Source organism: Anolis carolinensis, chromosome 5 (genome assembly GCF_035594765.1).
Source record: "Anolis carolinensis isolate JA03-04 chromosome 5, rAnoCar3.1.pri, whole genome shotgun sequence".
Classification (NCBI taxonomy): Eukaryota; Metazoa; Chordata; class Lepidosauria; order Squamata; family Dactyloidae; genus Anolis; species Anolis carolinensis.
The window spans coordinates 134,776,242-134,789,896 of record NC_085845.1 but is presented as its reverse complement, the minus strand read 5'-3'; positions in this window follow the sequence as shown (position 1 = coordinate 134,789,896).

Genomic DNA, 13,655 nt, shown 5'->3' with positions numbered 1-13,655 from the left:
TAATGTGTTTTATGAATACTGATGTAAGTTAATAATATTTTTAACTGATTTATATTGCACTGTATAATTTTTATATATGCGTTTTATTGTAAGCTGCCCTGAGTCCCCTGTTGGGTGAGAAGGGCGGGATATAAATGTTGTAATAAAATAAATAAATAAATAAACTGCCCAACAAGGCAGGTACTGGGTCTTAGTAAATTACAAACCCCAGAATTCTTAAGGAGGCAGAAACTGGATTTAATTGGATCCATGCTCTGGTGTGAATATGTCAGATTTGAGAGATTTCCCCTGACATCTTGCTGTGGCCAACAGAATAATAAATCAACTTCTGATCCTGCCCTCAGTCTCTTAATGTCTCCGTTGGAAACAGATTTGGAGCAGCATGCTGGAAAAAGTAAACAATGAGATTTTGAACATCAAAACTACAAATTCCACAATTCCATTGCATTGAGCCATGGCAGTTAAAGTGCTGTCAAATTGTAATACTTCTACAGAGTAGATGCCCGGTGAATTGTCCGCAACATTTTTCATTTTAAAGAAGTGACCTTGGACTATCTCTATTCTAACATTTATAACATTATTATTGTGATAACACAACCCACTTCTAGAATAATTAATTACATTAGTTGGTATGAACTGTACTTTCATTTTGAATTTTTAACTTCATTTCTTGGTTTACTTGTTTCTAACGTTCTTTTTTAGATCACGTTCAGTCAGACAGTGTTGTCATTTTCATCTGTTAGCTATTCCTTTGGTGGGGAGTACATTTTGGGAAAATGGAGACACAAGAAGTTCCCAAAGATAGCAACATTGATTTAGAGGCCACCAGAAAGAAAAACACATCCTTGGTGCCATTCAGGCATAAGAAACTTTCAGACATTAGCAAACATAGCTTCTGCTATATTGGTACTTACCTGGCTTCTATGTTCTTTCTGTAGCACCTTTTCTTTCTTTGCAGGAGAAAATTTATATAATATCATCACGTGTAATGACAGCCTGTTCTGTAAGACATTTTTTTCATGCTGACCAAACAACATATCTCATCTGTTGCTTGAACCATTTCATTCAATAGATCAGTTTTAAGGCAATGGGGTCTTTGAAGACATCAAGGTAAGCAAGGTCAGACAGGCCAAAGCTACAATCCAGAGTAGGAAGACAGGCTATTATTCAGCTCATAAAGAGACAGATTTCAGAGAGGGATGAATGAATCACATCTATCTCATTGCAAGACAACAGCAAAAGTAACTTACTGACCCAGATCACCAATTTTTTCCTTTTCCATCTGACATGCGAGACAGGATGACACAATGGTACTATTGAATAGCACTCACCTGCCAAACCACCCACAAACAGGCTAAAAAGGATCTCCTTTGATTCACTGGGAATTTTTGTAGTGGTGCCTATCATGTTGCAATGCTTTTTCACTTGCATTGTCTGAGTTGGGATAAAATGCAGCGCTTTACTGAATGAGTCATCGGTGTCCTAAACTTGAAAGATTGTAAATGTGACAATAGCAAAGTGTCTCATGATGATTTGATTCACTTTTTGTATTGTGATAGCATTTCCTTTTTTAGTGATCCATAGACTGTCAAACCTATATTTTGGAAAAGAAGGAATAATATTTTCCCAACTACTAGGTAGAACTATACTATTTTGAAGCTACATCTTTTTTTTAAAAAAAAAAAAAATCTGCATTTCTTTGAATATTTGTAGGTCATTTTGAGTCCCAGTTTAGGAGCAAAAGGTGGGACATAAATGAAATCATCAGCAGCACCACGACTTACAGCATGTTAATATAAGAACTGGGAGCCTCCGGTGGCTCAGTGTGTTAAAGTGCTGGGCTGCTGAACTTGCAGACCGAAAGGTCCCAGGTTCAATTCCGGGGAGCGGAGTGAGTGCCCACTGTTAGCTCCAGCTTCTGCCAACGTAGCAGTCCGAAAACATGCAAATGTGAGTAGATCAATAGGTACCACTCCGGTGGGAAGGTAACGGCGTTCCATGCAGTCATGCCGGCCACATGACCTTGGAGGTGTCTACGGACAACACCGGCTCTTCGGCTTAGAAATGGAGATGAGCACCAACTCCCAGAGTCAGACATGACTGGACTTAATGTTAGGAGAAACCTTTACCTTTACCTAATAAAAGAACTATCTAATTTATCTCTACTTCACATTCCATTGTCCACAAACCTAGGCATATTGCTGAAAAATAGAGATGAGAAAACAGAAGAGAAAAGAAGTCTCCAAAGATAGAGTGACAAAATTATTTTCAAAAATGTCAGATCAATCTTTTTGTATCCTCCCTCCCCCAACACTTGGAAGATATTTCCATTTCCTGGAAGAGCATACCCTGTTGTGACTGCGCCTTCGGGACTGTGGATGATGGTGGTGGGATCAGGAGAGGAAGGAAAAACCCTTGCGAGGAGGGCTCGTTGGAGGATTTGTACAGAAAGAGAATTAGGGATGTCAATGGGGAGTCTTCTGAGGAAGATTCAGATGGGGAGTTTGTGGAAGAAATGGATGTTGGGGAACAGGTGGTGGCTGAAGAAGTGGGCACTGATTGGGCACGGGCACCGGAGATGCCTGGGGAGGAATCGGGGCCCATGGATACTGCTGACACTGGGGAAGCTTGGGTGTCTTCAGAAGCAGACCCCACTTGGGCTGCTTGGAGGAGTGAGGATGGATCCCCAGGTGTGCACGGTGTTGGGCGTGGGCAGGTTGATTGGGATTCTGATGAAGAATTAGGCACGCCCGACCCACGAGCTTTAGCCGTGTGGAGTTCTGATTCAGATTAAGGATTTGGGACACCTGCTCTTTGGGCGTTGGTGTTTGGACACCCAGGGAAAATTGGGATACATTGGGAATGTTTAGTCACTTCACTTTGCATGTGGCAAGGTGTTGCTGGGCGCCACTGGGACTCCTGTACATGTTAAAGAAGACTGGACAGGGACTTTGCTTCAGATCTGCTGTTGCCTCAGTTGAAGTCATATGCAAATGTCATGGTTTACATTTCCCCCATTTTCTACATTTTCCCATGGTTTAATAGATTTCAGAACATGGCTTTGATTCTCCGTTTTCCTGGGTCACCTCCAGATGGGAGACAAGGGTGCAAATTCTCAATTTTTGTGCACTCAGCTCTAATTAAAAAGAACAGGAAGTATGCAAATTTCCAGTTCGGCTAGTAGAGCAATATCTTGCTACAATTTGCAAGGTTTAATTAATTTGGTCATGCAACTTGCAAATACTCCCCAGAGAGGCTGTATATTTGCTTAGTAATCCTCCTTTTCCTCATAGTTTTTATTCTAAGGCTTACCCGCTGGTAGGAACTAAATATATCTGAGTAGAAGCAAGTAGGATAGGGGTAAACATTCCTTATCTGGTCTCACCAAGTAAATGTGGAGGGATGGCTCTCTGATTTCACTTTGATCTGAAAGTATCTCCTTAACTGATACCTATCTGAATGTCTAAAATGGAAAATATGTCATCTTTGTATGTATTTGAATGATAAGCTGAAAGCAACTGCAGTAGGTATTTAACACATCACACTTATTAACATCATCAAACCTATGCCTCAGGATTTGGCTGGGAAACCGTAGATCCTTGAACAACTCTGAACTGGCAATCTTATTTAACAATGCCTGAAAAATTTTGGAACAAAATTGATTACCTTACACTTGGCCAAAAAAATGAATACTGATTTTCCCTTTGTTTTCTTTAGCTTTTTTTTTTATAGAAAAAGGGCAGTAAAAACCATGACCGTTGTTATATCAGTAATATTTACTTTTGACACAATACTCAAGACTTGTCTGGTGTGTGCAGGGCCAGTGACTTTAAGAAACAGGTTTAGTTACACATATATTTTCACATTATCCCTCCCTGTGATATTACAAGGGAACACTGCTTGGTTTTATGTTTTGGACCTGAAATCTCAAGGTCTGGAATAGCCTTACCTGGGAATCCTAGATCTTGTCCTTTTGAACAGTGAACATGCTCCTTCTTGCCTAAAGAAGACGGGAAATCTATGCCATACATAAGACCAATATTTGTTTCTTATGTTCATTATTCTTCTTCTGATAGTTCTCACTTTATTACATTTTCATTCTTACAACAAAAATACCTCTCTAGCTCGCAATATTTGCATCCTTCTTTCCCTAGAGTAAAGATCTTGAAGCAAAAGCTGGTTATAACATTCGGGTCTATGTATCATGTTCATTGGTAAAGGTAACACTTCCAAATGATATTGATGAATTGGGCCCAATAATGATGAAATGTATAGGGAGATATATAAAAGTATTAAAAACAGAAACTATTGCTTCAGCAGACCAAGAGAGAGTGTGCCCATGCCCCACCTAAAACGTTTTTATGTATTGCCTTTGGAATGTTGTCCAGTTGCACGAAAATCCTCTTTTTTAAAATTTCCCACCACAATGAACTGGGAGACGTGGGAGGAAACCATTAATGAATGTATGCCAGAGCTCCATGAGTCTGTTTCCTATTCCTACTGACATGGTTAGGGTTATCTGTGGAAAGATGCAACCAGTGCATGTACCACTATAACCAAGTCTGACTTCCCAAGATACGGGCGCAACTGGCACACAATTTTTAATCTGTGCACAATTAAAACTTGTGCGCCAGTTGTGCCCATACCTTGGGAAGTCAGACTTGGTCATGGTGGTACATGTGCTGGTTACATCTCGTATAGACTACTTCAACATGTGCTATGTGGGGTTGTCTTTGAAGACTGTTTGGAAGCTTCAACAAATCCAACATGCAGCAGCCTGATTGTTAACGGGAGTGGTGTACAGGGAGCACACAATCCCCATGTTGTGCCATCTCCACTGGCTACCGGTTTGCTACTAAGCACAATTCAAAGTGCTGGCTTTGGCCTATAAAGCCCTGAATGGTCCTGGCGCAACTAACCTGTCCAAACACATCTCCCTCTATGAACCATCATGAAGGTTAAGATCTTCTGGGGATGTCCTGCTCTCGGTCCAACCACCTTTGCAGGCACAACTGCAGGGCCTTTTCTGTGGTGGATCCTTATCTGCGTAACTCCTTCCCTAGTGGGATTAGATTGGCCCCTTCTCTCCTGTCATTTTTTCAAACAAGTGAAAACTTGGCTTGGGAGCAAGCATTTGGACCAGCATAATTACCTGTGCAATATAGTTGGAATTGACTTTGGACTGATGAATAAGATTATCTGATTATCTGGCTTTGAATCTATGCACAATAGTTGTCTAATGTTTACATACGTTGTTTTAATGTTGTTTTAAATTGTTGCTTAATTGTTGTTGTTCGAGCATCAAATAATGCCACCCAGGTAAGCTGCCCTGAGTCCCCTTTGAGGTAAGAAGGGCGGGATATAAATGTCATAAATAAATAAATAAATAAATAAATAAATAAATATCTGTCAGCTATGGAAACAGCCATCATTTTTGAGTGTCCATAGTGTGCCATGGACTAAGGCTATTGCATTCACCAGAATCAGCCCAATAAGCTCATCAGATATTTATTTATTTTATTTATTTACAGTATTTATATTCCGCCCTTCTCACCCCGAAGGGGACTCAGGGCGGATCACATTGCACATATAAGGCAAACATTCAATGCCTTGACATAGAACAAAGATAGAAGACAAACGCAGGCTCCGAGCTAGCCTCGAACTCATGACCTCTTGGTCAGAGTGATTGATCTCAGCTAGCTGCAGCTGGCTGCTCACCAGCTTGTGCCACAGCCTGGGCTTTTTTCATATTTGCTACATTGCATACCTTTCCAAATACACCCCTTTCAAAGGCGGATCATTAAATGGACTGACACTTCAAATGCTCTAATGACAGTTTATTGAATTTTCTGCCACCACAAAGAGCCAACCAACAGCGACGTCCCATGAAGTCTTGAGCCACTCAGAGTAAGGATCTTTGCCGGACAGTTTCTTGAATAGCTGTCAAGTGAAATAAAAATGCTCTGTATTTTCAGTTGTGGCATGTCAGTACTTGCAGTAGCTGAAATCACACAACATAAATACATATTTGTCTGAAATCCCCTTCATATCAAATTATCAAAGTCTCCCAGCACATGAAAGTCTAGCCTTTTCCATTCTGGGACAAAAAGTATGAGAGATTATAGTTCAGAAGCTTGGAGTTGACTGGATTGATATGTTAAGAAAATATGTGCTGTGCATTCAGATTGTGACAGTGGAAGAAATGAATGAAATTAACTCTGGAGCAACTTAATTAAGAGCTGTTCCAGATGGTCTATAGAAGCATGGGTTTTTGTGATATAGTTCTTTGCATTTCTATAGCATTGCATCCACTGGTTCAACTTCTTTCACAGGTTGCTTAAAGTGATTTCTTGGAACCAAGGTTCATCCAAAGGTTTTAAACAACAACAACACAGCGTGCCACTAGCTGAGGTAATCCTATAACTTGAAAGACATTTTTCTCTCCCCCCTCACTCCCAAATTATAGTGCTATAGTGTAAAAGTGATATTTAATGGGCATATTACAGCATTTCAATTCTGAATTGTTAAAAAAAATAGAGAAAGAAAAAGGGTTTCTCTTCACTTTTGTCTCAGAAATAAGAGGCAACCCCTCTTGAGGGTAGGAATTGCAGCTGTTATGAGTAATGTCAAGAACAGTGTGGTCGAACCTGTGGCCCATGGGCTGCATGTGGCCCACCAATTCATTTTTGTTGGCCCTTGCCCTTCTTACTGGAAAAATATTTTAATTTAACATTTGGAAAAAAATCGTAACTAAAGGTTGGACCACAATGGTCTAGAATATAGTTGAAAATCACAGAAATGTTTGGATATACATGTAGGTGTTGATCTGTGTTTCTATACCTTGAGAAATAAATCAACAAATATTGCAACCTTCTGACATGAGCCATAAAGATTTTCTAATATTATTAGGCCTAAGTAAAGAGCAAATAGGATGCATTGGACTATGATTCTGGACAAAAGCGATTGAATCCCTGTTTAGCCATGGAAATATGCTGGGTGACGTTTGGCAACTCACTCTCTCTCAGCCTTGGCACAACTCCTCTAAACTAATCTTGCCAAGAAAACTCATGGTAGGTTTGCCTTAGGGTTGACATAAGAATTAACTTGAAAGCACACAACTGCAACAAAAGAAAGTAAATAATAGGACACCACAGTGATCAGGTAGAAAACATGATCTTTGGCCCCATCTACGCTGCCATTATAATGCAGATTGAACTTATTACATGGTCAGTGTAGACTCAGATAATGTGCTTTAACTGCATTGAACTGGATTATATGTGAATTATCAGTGTGTTCACATAATACAGTTTAACTGTGTTGAATGGATTATATGGGCATATAATGCAGTTAAATATGCATTATAAAGGCAGTGCAAACAGCAACCTTTATTAAGTCTGTGGAACATGTCACAAATTAACTCCACTTTCTCATATAATTGTTATCTTGCCCTGTATTTATTTCTAAGTCCTTATTTTTTATATACAAAGATTGAAAGCATATTCAATTTGAATTGCTGTTGTGAACAAGTATGTGACTATGTGTGCGTATATGTGTTTGCTCTCAAGTCATTTTGAATTTATGACACTCCTAAAGTGAACATAGGAGCCCCGGTGGCAAAGTGTGTTAAAGCAGTGAGCTGATGAACTTGCAGACCCAAAGGTCCCAGGTTCAAATCCCGGGAGAAGAGTGAGTGCCTGCTGTTGCTCCAGCTTCTTCCAACCTAGCAGTTCGAAAACATGCCAATGTGAGTAGATCAATAGGTACCGCTCCGGTGGGAAGGTAACAGCGCTCCATGCAGTCATGCCAGCCACATGACCTTGGAGGTGTCTATAGACAACGCCGGCTCTTCGGCTTAGAAATGGAGATGAGCACCAAACCCCAGAGTCAGACATGACTGGACTTAACATCAGGGGAAACCTTTACCTTTTTAAAGTGAACATATCAGGGCTTTTCTAGTGAAGATTTTTGTCATTTTTCCCCTTTGCTTTCCTTTGAGGACAATGGGGCTTGCATAAGGTAGTCTAGCAGTTTCCTTGGACATGGAGCATTCAAACTTTGGTCTACAGAATCCTAGTCCAATACCCAAAACACCTGTGCAATGCTGCCTTTCATTTAAAGTCCCTGATATTCTTTACAGAAAACCTTGGCCAGAATTATGATGGGTCACTACTCTTGTGTAAAAATAATTGTGCACATGGATACACTTTCCCAAGAGGCTGCAGTTTTTAGTGCAGTGACTCATTTTACAAGTGGAAACAGCCCACTCTTACGTTGGCAGGTGTCATTGAACAATGAATGCACGCACGGTCATGGCACTTGTTATCCAACTGTTTTAGTGTGTGTCAGGAGTGACTTGAGAAATTGCAAGTCACTTCTGGTGTGAGAGAATTGCCAGTCTGCAAGGACATTGCCCAGGGGATGTCCGGATGTTTTGATGTTTTTACCATCCTTGTGGAAGGCGTCTCTCATTTTCCCACATGGAACTGGAGCTGATTGAAGGAGCTCATTCACGCTCTCCCTGGGTTGGATTCAAACTGGCAATCTTCAGGTCAGCAACCCAGCCTTCACATCATCAGTCCTGCCAGCACAAAGGTTTAATCCACTGCGCCACTGGAGGCTTTGTTATCCATCTGTTGGATCCAGTTTGTACTTATACTAAAAAAAAGTGTATATTCTCTTGGCCAACAAATTGGGTGTTTGTGCTTGGCTTGGAGAATGTCAGAACATTGTTAATACTACACTTACAGCCAACCCAGTTTTGACTTATTTCCATAGCTTCTCTATCCTTAATGTTGGAATAAAACGTGGGTTGGAATCACTAGCAATCATTTTTCTGATTATTCTTGAATATTGGAGGGACAAGTCATCACTGTTATAGAAACACTTTGCAAATACAGAGGATTGTACCCCCATACTTGTAGTGGTTTTCATGTTTGCTGGATTCCTGTGGTTCAGGGCCTATCATTAAACCGAGTGAAGGGATTCCTAAGATGCGGAAAAGACAAAGCAAGTTGCCTGGGGGAAAGTATTTTCTTAGCTAAGCTCCTTGCTGTGTGGAGTATAACTTTTGATTTAATGGTCAGTCTGGTCAGCTTTGTACAGAAAATAAAGTATGTTCTTCTTCACCTTCTTAGACTAATCTTACCTAATATTTCTTCCCATAACTATACATGTGACTGTTCCTTGGAATGAAGAATTCTGAATTTCTCCTGCCCCTGTAGAATTAGGTACATTTCTCCATATTGGGAAACTCTCAGGCAATGAAGATCCGGTTTGGTTTATTCCTCTTCGGCGGGTTGCTTAGCATTGTGGTTCATGCAGTCTGTAAGTGAGCATTTGGATCCATTTGCTAGTTTGTTTTTACAAAACAAAGACATTAGTTGAAGTTACAGATCATAGTGCCGGAAGAAAGCTGCTGGCCATATGGTATTTGCTTTGACCATCTGTAGATGAAGTTTGCTATTTAGACAAGTAAGCAAACAACAAGCCAGAGATGGAACAGACCTAATAATAACGAGATATTTTAATTCACTTCCTTTCCCATTTTTTCTGTATCCAAAACAAAGGCTGTTCAATACAAGAAAGCAAAGTTACCATAAGGACATATTTACCATGTACTACAGATATTCTGTGTGCATGTCTGCATTTGTATGTGTGTACACAAACACACACACCCAACATCCTAACAGCTAAAGTTGTATGTGTACAGGTGCATGCTGAAACACAAGAATAGGAGACAAAAAGAACCATTTTTCCTTGATTACTCATAAGAAAGGCCAAAAGGGATTTATTTCTAAGAAATCAATGCTATGTAGCTGATGTTGTGCAACAGGTATGCAACATTTCTCTCCATTGCAGGTATGATTTTTGAACACATGATAATCGGTGGGTTGCTGTGAATTTTCTGGGCTGTATGACCATGTTCTCTCCTAATGTTTCATCCACATCTATGGCAGGCATCCTCAGAGGTTGTGAGGTATATTGTGCCATAGTTTGCAAAGGCACTGTGCTGTGTGTTTTAACTGGAAAATGAAGTACATGAAGCCAATTGGCTGAGCCTGCAAAGACCTGGGGATTGATTTGATACTGTTTCTGTTCTGCTGCTGCAGAACCTGTTTGAACAAGTTTTCAGTGCTGACTGAGTACTGCAGGTGAAGAGAGCAGTGTACTCAGAAAGGCCTTGCTATTTTTGAGGCCTCTTTGCTGCTGAGAAAAAAGGAGAATAACCAGGACTGTTTTCTTCTCTGAAGCAGATTTGTGGACTGAGAAAGGACTATTTATGACTGTGGATTTCTGTAAGTGATCAAAGGGACTACTGTTTTTTGATATCTTGGAATCAGTAATTTTTGTTCTGCAAACCTACATGGCATGTTATTGTTCTGCAGCTGACTCTGGGTCATGGGCACAAGTAAAAGCTTCCATTTATCATCATCAATCTGCCACATATCAGAAACAGTTTCCAATATACTTCACAACCTCTGAGGATGCCTGCCATAGATGTGGGCGAAACATCAAAAGAGAATGCTTCTAGAACATGGTCATACAGTCCTGAAAACTCACAGCAACCCAGTGATTCCAGCCATGAAAGCTTAAGACAACACACATGACAATCTTTAAGTTCAGGGTCCACCTCAGTCAGTCAACTATGGCCTTTACTGTTGGCTTTGCCAGTAAGCAACAAAAGAATTGTACGAGTATGCTAGCTCTCATGACATGCGACAGTCTTCTGGACCACATTTGTCCAAACAGTTTGACAGCCAGTTCACAAGATTGTATCCCCAGCTTTTCCATGGTTAATAGAGACCCGAATGTAATGTAATAATTCTCTCCAACAAGCATTCATTGTAGTTGTCAAGCATGAATAATAGGAAAAGCATTTAGTCCTACTTTGTGTCTCACATATGAACTGAATGCGTCCTTTGAGAATGAACACAGAATCCAAATTCTGTCACATTATTGCCTGTACTAACTGCAATGCTTTTATCGCATTATTCATTAAGATATATAACCCACTCTATCCTTAGGGCTCTCACAAGCATATCCCAATATTTATAGTAATACAATGATGACAGCAGTTCCAAAATTTAATGCCTCAGTAGTAACTGAAGTACTGTCAAAGGTTAAAAGCTTTTCTTTCAAAGTGTTATGATCAGATTGAAGTAGATGTGTTAAAAATAAAATACCATTTTGCAATGCACTTGTGTAACTCACTTAGCCACAAAATAAAACTCTTTCTTGAAAACAACTTTTAGTAAACATTAGCATAATGCATAAGTGGAGTAATCTGTTAATTTTGGTTTCTACCAATTTCTCATTTTTACAGTTCTACGTTTTTCCTGTTTTGTTTTTACAGCAATTTGCTGTTTTAAAAAGCTGGCATTAAATATGTATGCCTTTAATGCACATTTCTTCTACTATACCCTATAAAATGAGTATGTGTTTTCCTTAGTACTGTGACCCCTTAGTATTGGTTCCAGGACTCTCCAAACCAAAATCTGTGGATGCTTAAATCCCATTATATACGACGGTGTAGTAAAATGGTGGTCCTTACATGATATGAAAAAAAAATCAAAATATTATTTTGGATATCATTTTTGAATATTTTCAGTAATGGCTCAGAAAACAAAATGGGGGACAGCCGAAAACAGATCCAAAAACGGTCAGGTTTGGGGCTGTTATGCACACCCCTAGTAATGATGTAGGTTTCTATTAAAATGGAAACTGAAAGAACTTAATAATAATAATAATAATAATAATAATAATAATAATAATAATAATAATAATAATACTTTATTCTTATATCCTGCCCCATCTCCCCAAGGGGACTCGGGGCGGCTTACAAAGGGGCCATGCCCAAACAATATAAAAATACAACAGTAAAAACAAATCCAAACACAGCAATAAATACATCAAAAAAAGCATACAACAACAACAATTTAAAAACAATTAAAACATGTTCAATGCCATGGAGCGGTATAGTTGGAACTTCAATCTTCTCTAGCAGAGTGTCATTATTATGTTGTGTGATGTGTATTTAGAAAGACATATTTTATATTGTGAGGATCTCTGGAGAGATGCTCCATGGGGTAGATACATCTCTGTGTTCCTGTCAATTCCCAGGTGGATTACTTTACTTTTCTATATAGTTATTGGAAAAAAGCTCTTCAGTCACTGAGGAGCATGTTTGTTCCAATTTCCACCATTTCACCCCAGGTTTAGGCTGCATATGTGTTCACAAGTCTCAAGCATGGATGATCAAAAAAAAAATTTCTCACACATATTTTTCTATCATACTTATATTTGAAACAGTGGATCATTATTAGTTCTGATTAAAAATGAACAACTGAACTAATCAGTTTCATTATATATAACAGTTCTCCTTCTTCTTAGATGTATGGAAAAGACAATGCCTGCCTGCCACGTAGCTGTTAAAAATAAAAGGCCTTTCAGAAACAAGCTATGTAGTAACCATAATTCAGCACCTGATTTGGCATGCAGGGATTCAAATGATCAAAAGTTTTAAGATCTGTTTTAAGCCCTGCTTGGCTTAATTTTGTATACACATTGTGAGCCAGATCAACTTTCTTATGCTTATGAGTAAATGTGCAAATTTGGATGAGTTCTGATCAAATATTGAACTAAACTAAATTCTTATCCATTTTTTTAGTCTTGAGCTAATTAAACCAGCAAATATGAAAATGTCAAAATCAGGAGATGCTCAGAAGGGATGGCAGCCTATTAGTGACATATGCCGCTGGAAGTCCAGTTCATGGCTCAGTCTTTTGTGTGTGTGTAGAGGAACGAATTCACTCTGTCTGGCACAAGTTATTTATTTATTAAATTATATGACACCTTTCTCCTTATATAGGATCCAAGGTGCCTTAAATGACAAAACCTTACTTTCCCATGTTTTCCTTCCCTGATTCCAGACTCAACTGTTCAATGGCCAGTAGACAATGGTGAGGTGAAAAAGAATCTTCTGTTATATGCCTATATTTGGTCACACAATAGTGACATCTTCTGGTACCTCCTTGGCATCCTGCAGATGGCATCATCATTGTATATCCAACAACATACACACAGAGGAAATATCCTTCCCTGCCCCCGCCCCCTATATTCTCATTATCCACAGGCCACTAAATGGCTGGGTCAGGGCTTTAAGTGTGGAACAGCTTATTTTCAAGGGAAGGAAGATGGGACATAGTTCCATCAGGACAGAACTTAATGCTAATTTTCTAAGAAAGGGACTTATTCTAGGGCTGTGAAAGTATCTCACTCTCCATTTCATTGACTCCCCTTGTATACCAAATGCATCTCTTGGTATGCAGTGTGTTTTTAACCCACATGCTTTTAAACACATTTATCTGAATGAACATTTTTTTCTATACATTTTCAACTGACTAAAATGTATTTGTGTCCCTTTCCAAATTAAATGTTTTAAGCTGAGTCCATTTATTTGGGCACAATTGTTGCCAATTTGTACGCCGCCCTGAGTCCCTTCGGGTGAGAAGGGCGGGATATAAATGTTGTAAATAAATAAATAAATAAATAAATTTAAAATAAAGATAAAAAGGAAGGGACTCAAATTTAACATCTGAGACTTATTCCTAGGGATGGTGAATAGAGTATATATAAATATCCTATATACCAGGAAT